Here is a 9,667-nt window from a genome sequence, read left to right on the forward strand (position 1 = left end):
AACCAAATCAACCACCCCACACTTCCACTTTTGCAAAGTTCATATCAAATTCAAGTGCTCACGAGAGGTAAAAGGTTCAAATAGATGGTCAATTCAAACAAATGGGTAAGGCTACTGTGCTGTGGTTGCCAAAGAAACAGGATTACTGGGCCAACGGGGTTAACTAAGATACATAATAATTAGGTGGGTAAAAGCATATAACTGGCTCAACAAAGAAATGCCTAGATCACTTCCAAGACTAAATAAAACTACTATTTTGCTTTGAAAACACACAGGGCAAGTTCTAGACATCAAATGCAATGCACAAAATAACACAAAACCCTCTCACACACATGGCACGTAACTCACTTAGGATCGGATTCATCAAGACACTCTAGTCAAAGCAGTTAAGCAAAGTTAAAATCCTACAATTTAAGGTACTTATACAAGAGTCAAAAACTGAGCCTAAGAGTCACAACTAAAGCACTGACTATTCTCAAGGCATAATAAAGTAAAGAGATACAGCCTTTCATTCAATTCATAGCACACGTTTTCCTACTACTTACAAAAATAAAAACTAACTATACCCGGTTCAAACTAAACCCTTGGAAAAGCACCGCGGCACAAAGAAAAACCAAGGGGGAAATAATACACTACCTAACAAAAGAAAATTTTTTTGTCTTTTTCTTTCGACTTTAATCCCTCAAGAAACCCATCGAATGATATCCATCGTCGGGGAAAATCGAATTTTTTTCAATATTTATGGTTTTTTCAATTTTCCAACTACTACAACTAACAAAACTAACACATATACATACAACATACAATTATCCCCCACCCCACACTTTAAGTTGTGGCATGTCCCCATGACACATAATTAAGAAGCATAAGGTAAAGGAAACTTCCCTGAACATCTAGTCTAGGTCTGAGTCGAAATCGGGATCCATTCCTCGCCTTCGAACTAATGTGCACATCCATGCAGACAATTTCTTCTCAACCTTTTTGGGGTACACCCCACACTTATCTTTCTCACTCAATGCAGCCTTCTCTTTTCAGCCCTTCACTTTCCATTCAACACGTGCAGATGGTTTTTTCTTTTGTGCCCCCTTTTCTACATTCATATCAAAAGTCACCGTCTCCTCGCCCACACTAAGCATGAGTTTCCTCTCATGTATATCTAGTATATCTCTACCTGTCGCTAAGAATGGTCTTCCTAGGATGAGGGGGACCTCCTTGTTCTCCTCTGATAACAACATGATAGGGGATTCAAGAATTTACTGAACAAAAATAACAAAATCAAGAAATGTGTGGAAGCTAAACGAAATTAGGGAAACAAAAAAGAAGACAGAAATTAAATCTTACATCCCACATTTCGTACGTTAAAGTTTCGCCGTAAGTTAATCAACGTAAGCTCAGGAATGAGATTATTTTTGAGGTTATAAGTATTTATGTTATTTGTAACAAGTGATAAGTGTGTGCCGTGAAGATTAAAGGGTAAACAAATCAAAGAATGAGTATTCGTTGAAGTTTGTCAATTTGGGATAAAATACGGTCCAAGCTATAATACCCGGTATTTATGGACTAGTGCCATACAAGGTACCACATGACCATGATAGTAAGGTGTATAAGGTATGTTAAAAGTGATTAGTATTTTAAGTAAATTAAGATATTACCTAATTATGTTGGTAATGGGTTAATTATTACTTTGAGTGAGAAATTAATAAATCAATTGGAAATTGGTGGATAATTATTTGGTGGGAACATCACCCCCAATGTGGCAGCAAGGAGTTTAGTTGTTAAGACCAAACAATGACTCATTGGCTTAGGTGGCTATGTGGAACATTTAGGAGATGTTGGTAAAAGTAATCCTTATCAAGTGGGGCCCACAACTACTATGATAAGGAACCTTTCTAATTGATTAAAGAGAGATATTTATATCTACAAGTAACAGATGAAGCTACAACAAAATTCTTACGAGACTACATAATGTAATAGCAACGTGATTTGCAATTCTAAGGGAGCCTGGTATAACCTTTCTTAGGAATATCATACAGATTTTTCCTACATTGATCTCATCGTTACGTGTTTTGTCGCGATTAACGTGTATTAGAGGGATTGTCAAGAGAATCGGCTCAGGTATGTTAAGGCTATCCCTTCTTTCATTTTGGCGTGATCCATATGATACAACGAAATGAGAAAACGCGCAACTTTCATAAATGACTCTATTCATAGAAGTACTAGGGGTGCCTATGTTATTAATTCCTCATGTGTCCTATTATTATATCGTCTTTTCATGGGTCTCAGAAAATACGTAAGTTGATAAAGTTTATCCGAAGGCATATTGATCTTATGACATTCCGAGAGATCTTATTAACTTACTTCTTATGCATTTAATTCATTTATACATTTACATTGACCCATGACCAGATGCCGTTATATATGCATATATTATATGTATATGGGATATGGGAAAAGGTTACGGTGTTATATACGCACCACCACCTGATGAGTTGGTATACGTTGATGATTTTGCCCACAGAGGCCGAGATGATATGATGGGATGCCCTCAGAGGCTTGATGATGTTATGTACACATATACCTATGCATGATACAACTTTTATACGCACATGCATGACTTTATAAATATTTCAGGATTCACAAAGTTATTTATACTTACAGGCGGGTTCCTTTACTCCATGTTTCTTTTATGTCTTTTATGTTTTGATTTTCATGCCTTACATACTCGGTACATTATTCGTACTGACGCTCCTATTCCTTGGGGCCTACGTTTCATGCCGCAGGTATAGGTAGACAGGCTGACGGTCCCCCTTTTTAGGATCTTCGATCAGCGAGAGTTGGTGTGCTCCACTTGATCTGGAGCTGTTACTAGTTTTTGTATGCTATTTTTGGTATGTAGATATGGGTACGACGGGGCCCGGTCCCATCCTTCATATCGTTGTACACTCTATTAGAGGTCTGTAGACAGTCATGTATAGTTGGATAGTATGTGGCCTTGTCGGCTTCTAGTTTTGGATATATAGTTGTCTATAGCAGCCTTGTCGGCTCGCCCTATCGTATTCCGCATGTATATGTATATATATATTTTGGACATGTTTTCCTCACGAACGTTATTCACGTGATTCAGCAGTTTAATGACAGATGTTATTTATGACCTGCCCTTAATTCATGTTTATATCTTAGACGCGTGCTTAGGGGTGTTCGACAGGTAGGACCCGGGCACTCGTCATTGCCCATCGGTTTGGGTCGTGACATTAAAGATATATTCTTTCTTGAATTCAAGAAGTCTATTCTTGAAGTTGAATCCTAGCAACAACAATTAGCTAACGAAGAACTAATCACCTTTGGTAGAGAATTAAAAACAAGAGATAGATTGTGAAACCCAACCCTTTAGAATAACAAGAACAACAATAAGCTTAAACTTATCACCTTTCTTGAATAAGTAGAAGTGATCTAAGATTTCAAAAAGGGTTTAATCTTACCACCTTAAGTTGATTCTTGAAGGTTGAAGAATAAATCCAAGAGTAGCCACACACAAGAGTGCAAGAAAAATCTCACAATTTTTGTTGATATTGTTTATCATAACTACCCTAAAAACAAAGAAGATACCCCTTTATATAGAGAGGGAGTCACGAAATTCTACCACAAAAACAAAGAAAGAAAGTCCTAACTACTTTGGACAAAAAGTCCAACTACCTTAGGATAGGATCTTGAAAGTCCAAAACCAATCCTGGAAATCATAGAAATCTTGGAAAAGAAAGAAAGTCCTAACTACTTTGGACAAAAAGTCCAAGTACCTTAGGATAGGATCTTGAAATTCCAAAACCAATCTTGGATAGAATCTTGAAAATTTTGGAAATCTTAAAGGAAATTTGCAAGCAACTTGGCACCAACTTGCACTCAACTTCTAGCACAACTGTTTTACCCTTCTTTGATATTAAGTAAGTACTTTTTATATTATAAAAACGTGACTTCATGTAGGACTAATTGGGTTGCAAGTTTGGACACATTTTAGGTGCCAGAATGGTCCAAAAGTGGATTGATTAGGACTTCTTCAAAGGATGTCTCTTGGGATCCAATACTCTTCTTCTTGGACATAAATTTAGGCCATAAAACAATTGTAACACCTAACTAAATCACATTCTTAAGGTTGTTTGGTTTGCTGGCTACAAAGATATTGGCACCGACCTTATCTCTCCAATCTCCTTCTCCAGTTTCCTGTAAATAGATAGAGGCATTAAGTTAATTGAGGCACCAGAATCACATAAAGACTTGTCAAAATTTATAGTTCCTAATGAGCAAGGTATAGTAAAACTCCCTGCATCTCCACACTTTTGTGGGAGTTTATTTTGCGATATACCACTGCAATGCTCTGTAAGCTTGACCACCGAGATCTCCTCTATTTTCATCTTCTTTGTAATGATCTCTTTAAAGAATTTGGCATAAGCAAGCATTTGTGAGAGCACTTCTGTGAATGGTAAGTTTACAAGTTTTGAAAACCAGTACATATTTCTTTGATAGCTGCTCCATGTTTCCGTATAGCTGCTCTATGAGTCTCAAGCCTCTCATTAGTTTTTAGAATGAAGGCCTTCATGAGATCTTCTATGACAGACTGAATGGGCTGTTGAGGCTGAAATTGCTGCCTCTGTTGATTTTGGAATGTTGGAGCTCCTTCTCGGGTTTAGAGTTATTTTGTTTCCATGCACTCGCGGTACCCCCAGGTGAACTCCATGAAAAATCGGGGTGCCTCCGACCTATTGTATTAAAATTGTAGTTTCCCACATTATTTACTTCCTCAGTAGAGGCTTTACACTCATGAGTATGGTGTCCTCTTCCACATATATCACAAGTTGCGTTAGACTCACTCTATATTGGACCTAAGGTTAGCTTCCTTATCTATTTGGCCATAGGATCAAGTTGTACCTGCATAGATGTGTTAGCATCAACCTGGTGAACAACAGTTGATCTTATTCTTTCAGCTCTTAGAGGGCCACTGATTTTCATCTTCAGATAACTCGTCAAGAATTGTGACTATCTCCATTGGAGTCTTATTCACCAACGGACCTGCAGCTGCATTGCTCAATGTTCTACATGAGGCCGGTGTCAATCCATCCCAAAAGTCCTGGATTTGCATCCATAGTTCAATTCTACTATGTTGACACTTTCTAACAATCTCCTTAAACCTCTCCCATGCTTCAAAAACAGTTTCATTCTCTTTTTGGCAGAAGTTATGGATTTCTCTTCTAAACTTGCCCGTTTTAGTTGAGGAGAAATATTTATCAATAAATTTTCTTGTCATCTCCTCTCATGTTCTAATTGATCTCGTGGGTAAGCTTCGAAGCCACTGCTTTGCATCATCTTTAAGAGAAAAGGGGAATGCCCTTAGATACACTGCATCTTGTGACACACCATTGTATTGAAATGTGTTCATAATCTCCCCGAAGTCCATTGATGTGTGTTTGGATCTTTGTTTGGCTTCCCTGTGAAGACACATCAATTCTGGAGGGTTTGAAGCAACCCTTGCTTTAACTCGAAATTGTTTGCTGCAATTAGAGGTGGTCTAACACTTGATAAACCTTGATTGTATACCGGTCTAGCATAATCACCAAGTGGTCTCCCAGGCAAGGGTTGAGCATCCCGTGCAGCTTGTTCTCTTCGTTGGGCTACTTCTCTCGCATCCAAATCCACATTATCTTCACCGTTTAAAGCCACAAGTTCTTTGGTTGAGGATTGCCCAACCTTTTCTATTGTCTCAGTGAGATTTCTTTCCTTCTTCAGTTGTTGCAATTGTTTTTCAATTTCTAGCTCGTATGGTAGCACTTCCTTCGCAAAAGTTCTAGTCATGCACTACCCTAAACCTGTAACCTACGCACACTTCAAGAACACCAAACGTAAAAACATAAAACTAAAATAAAAATAAAAGAAATATTCCTGAATTAGCACTACAAACTATTTCAAACACTATTGATTGCCAATGTCCGGCAACGACGCCAAAATTTGACGAGCTCAAAACACACACTTAAATTATGCTCGCTAGTCAAATATAGTATAGTATAATATCATATCCATAGGGATTGGAGTTAAATAATATTTTCATAATTTCTAGCTTGATTGCTATCCAGGAGAATCAACAATTGAGATTTATATGATGAATAACTAAAATTAACTAAGAATCTAAAGTTATTGACTAATGACTATCACAACAAGGAATAAGCAAATAAAGTTATCAGTGGAGATATAGGGTTTTGATAGGAAAGGTGAAAGATAATTGTTCGGGATCTAACTCTAGATATTTCACTTCTAATGCTCAAGTGAGTCTCTCGAATTCACTCAATTATTAGTTCAAACGTTCAGCAAAAACTCCTCTCTCGATTAAGTTTTAACCTCACAAGATGAACCAATTTAAGCACGTGAAGATATGCAAGAATGCGTAGTGGATTGGTCTTTAGGAGAACCTCTCTCGAATATCCTCCTAACTAGGTCTAATCAATGATTCAACTAGCCTCTTTTTATTACTAAGAAGAATTAATGAACTCAACCAACAATAGAATGCAGAGATATCACAAGTTATGCCTCTCTCGATTACATGAACAAATGATATAGATGCAACAATTAAATCATTCAACAACGTATCAATACATAAAACTAGAGTTATAATCCACAAACAATCATCAATACAATAAATCCATCAAACCCTAAAGGAAACTACTCCATAGATATGGAACAATTCATCACAAATAAAATTAAAGTATAGGAAGGGTTTGGGCCCAAATGAAATCACCTTCTCCTAGCCGAAATAAGAAAATTACTCTGTAAAAATTGCACAGACATGCATGGGGCGACACGCCATGCACGGAATTAGTGGGGAAATCCAGAGAGTTGGTTCTGACAGGCAGTAGAGAAATGCACAAGTGTGGTACCCCACGCGCCACCCCAGTAGGGATTTCTTAGAGTACGGATATTTCTTGCTTTTTGACGTCCAAACTTCGTCCTCGACCCCCGAACACGATCCCAGCTTAATCCCTTGAGATTTTACTCAGACTTCAAAGCTCCAAACCACTAAAATGCATTCCATAACATCTACATAGCTCGGAATCACTCCTACAAGGCATAAAACACATAATAAGTGCAAAACACTATCAATTAAAGATCAAAACGAATAAAGTGCAGATAATTGGAGAGCAATAAGCTGCTAAAATACAAGATTATAGCCTACCATCACAAGTCTCAGCAGCCACGTCCTTCGAGAGCTTGTTTTGAGTGTGGTGATACTCGTTATATGGTCAAGGACTGCACTAGACTCAAGAGGGGTGCACTTCGACAAACTACTCAGGCTCCACATATTCCACAAGGTCGCCGGACTTCTCAGGCCGTGGTTACCACACCTGTGGTCACTCCACCTGCACAGCCAGCTAGAGGTGGAGGTTGGGTGGGTAGGGGTCGCCCTAGAGGGGGAGGCCAGGCCAAATGTTATGCTCTTCCGACTACGACGGAGGCAGTTGCATCAGACTCAGTCATCACAGGTATTGTTCCGGTTTGTCATAGAGATGCATTAATCTTATTTGATCTAGGCTCCACTTATTCCTATGTATCATCTTACTTTGCTCCGTATTTGGGTATATCCCGTGATTCCTTGAGTTCTCCTATTTAAGTGTCCACGCTTGTGGGAGATTCCATTATTGTTGACTGTGTGTATCGGTCGTGCTTAGTTTTTCTTGGTGGCTTTGAGACCAGAGTTGATCTATTATTATTCAGTATGGTAGATTTTGATGTTATTATGGGCATGGGACTGGTTGTCACCCTATCATGCTATCCTGGATTGTCACGCCAAGACGGTGACATTAGCTATGACACGGTTGCCACGGTTGGAGTGGAGGGGTACTTTGGATTATGTTTCTAGCAGGGTGGTGTCCTTCCTTAAGGCACAACGGATTGTTGGGGAGGGGTGTGAGGCATATCTAGACTTTGTGAGAGATGTCTGTGTTGATAGTACTACTGTTGAGTCAGTTTCGGTAGTGAGAGACTATCCAGATGTATTTCTGGTGGATCTTCCGAGCATGCGCCCGATAGGGATATTGATTTTGGTATTGATTTGTTGTCGGGCACTCAACCCATTTCTATTCTACCATATCATATGGCCCTAGCGGAGTTGAAGTAGTTAAAGGAGCAGTTGCAAGAGTTGCTTGATAAGGGCTTTATTCGGCCCAGTGTGTCACCTTGGGGTGCTCCAGTCTTGTTTGTAAACAAGAAGGATGGTTCTATGTGCATGTGTATTGATTATCGACAGTTGAACAAGGTTACAGTGAAGAACATGTATGCATTGCCACTCATGGATGACCTATTTGATCAGCTACAGGGTGCTAGAGTGTTCTCAAAAGTTGATTTGCAGTTAGGCTATCATCAGTTGAAGATTCGGGATCCAGATACTTTGAAGACTACCTTCAGGACTCGGTATGGTCATTACGAGTTCCCTGTGATGTATTTTGGGCTGACCAATGCCCCAGCAACATTCATGCACTTGATGAACAGTGTATTTCAACCCTATCTTGATTCATTCTTCATTGTGTTTATTGATGACACCTTGGTGTACTCCTGGATCCGGGAGGATCATCAGCAGCACCTAAGGATTGTGTTGTAGACCTTGAGAGAAAAGAACTTGTATGCAAAATTTTCAAAGTGTGAATTCTGGCTTAATTCAATGGCGTTTTCTGGGCATGTGGTGTCAAGTAAGGGGATCAAGGTAGATCTGAAGAAGACTGAAGCAGTGTAGAGTTGGCCTAGACCATCTTCAGCTACTGAGATCCGGAATTTTCTTCGTTTGGTAGGGAATTACCATCGTTTCATAGAGGGTTTCTCATCTATTGCTACTCCTCTGGTCGGATTAATCCAAAAGGTTGCTCCATTCAGATGGATCGAGGAGTGCGAGGAGAGCTTTCAAAAGCTCAAGACTGCTTTGACTACAGCCCCATTGTTGTTGTTGCCTACGGGTTCGGGGTCTTACACTGTGTACTGTGATGTGTTATGTGCTGCCCTCGGCGCGGTGTTGATGCAGGACGGTAGGTTGATTGCCTACGCGTCTAGATTGTTGAAAGTACATGAGAAGAATTATCATGTCCACAACCTTGAGTTAGAAGATATTGTTCATGCCTTGAAGATTTGGAAGCACTATTTGTACAGTGTCCCTTGTGAGGTCTATACTGACCACCAGAGTCTACAACATTTGTTCAAACAGAAGGAACTTAACTTGCGGCAGCGGAAATGGTTAGAGTTTCTTAAAGAGTAAAATATCACCATTCTATATCATCCTAGAAAGGCCAATGTGGTGGCCGATGCTTTGAATCGAAAGGCGGAGAGCTTGGGTAGTTTAGCATATCTACCGGCAGCATAGAGGCCATTAGCATTGGATGTTCAGGCCTTGGCCAACCAGTTTGTTAGATTGGATAATTCGGAGCCGAGTCAAGTTTTGGCTTGTGTGGTTTCTCGGTCTTCTCTATATGATCATATCATAGAGCGTTAGTATGACGACCCCTATTTGCTTGTCCTCAAAGACACGGTTCAGCACGGTGATGCCAAGGAGGTTACTATTAGGGATGACGGTGTGTTACGGATGCAGGGTCGGCTATGTATGCCCAATATAGATGGTTTGCATGAGTTGATTCTTCAGGAGGCC

At 39.6% G+C, this 9,667-nt stretch overlaps 1 non-coding gene across 1 annotated transcript; it reads left to right on the forward strand.

The window, feature by feature from the left end:
- The first annotated feature begins 5,141 nt into the window (after nt 1-5,141).
- Nucleotides 5,142-5,248, forward strand: LOC117278311 (small nucleolar RNA R71). The gene has a single exon (XR_004508686.1). It is a non-coding gene; the product is annotated as a small nucleolar RNA R71 (small nucleolar RNA).
- The last annotated feature ends 4,419 nt before the right edge of the window (nt 5,249-9,667 follow it).

The sequence above is a fragment of the Nicotiana tomentosiformis genome, chromosome 2 (assembly GCF_000390325.3).
Source record: "Nicotiana tomentosiformis chromosome 2, ASM39032v3, whole genome shotgun sequence".
Taxonomy (NCBI): Eukaryota; Viridiplantae; Streptophyta; class Magnoliopsida; order Solanales; family Solanaceae; genus Nicotiana; species Nicotiana tomentosiformis.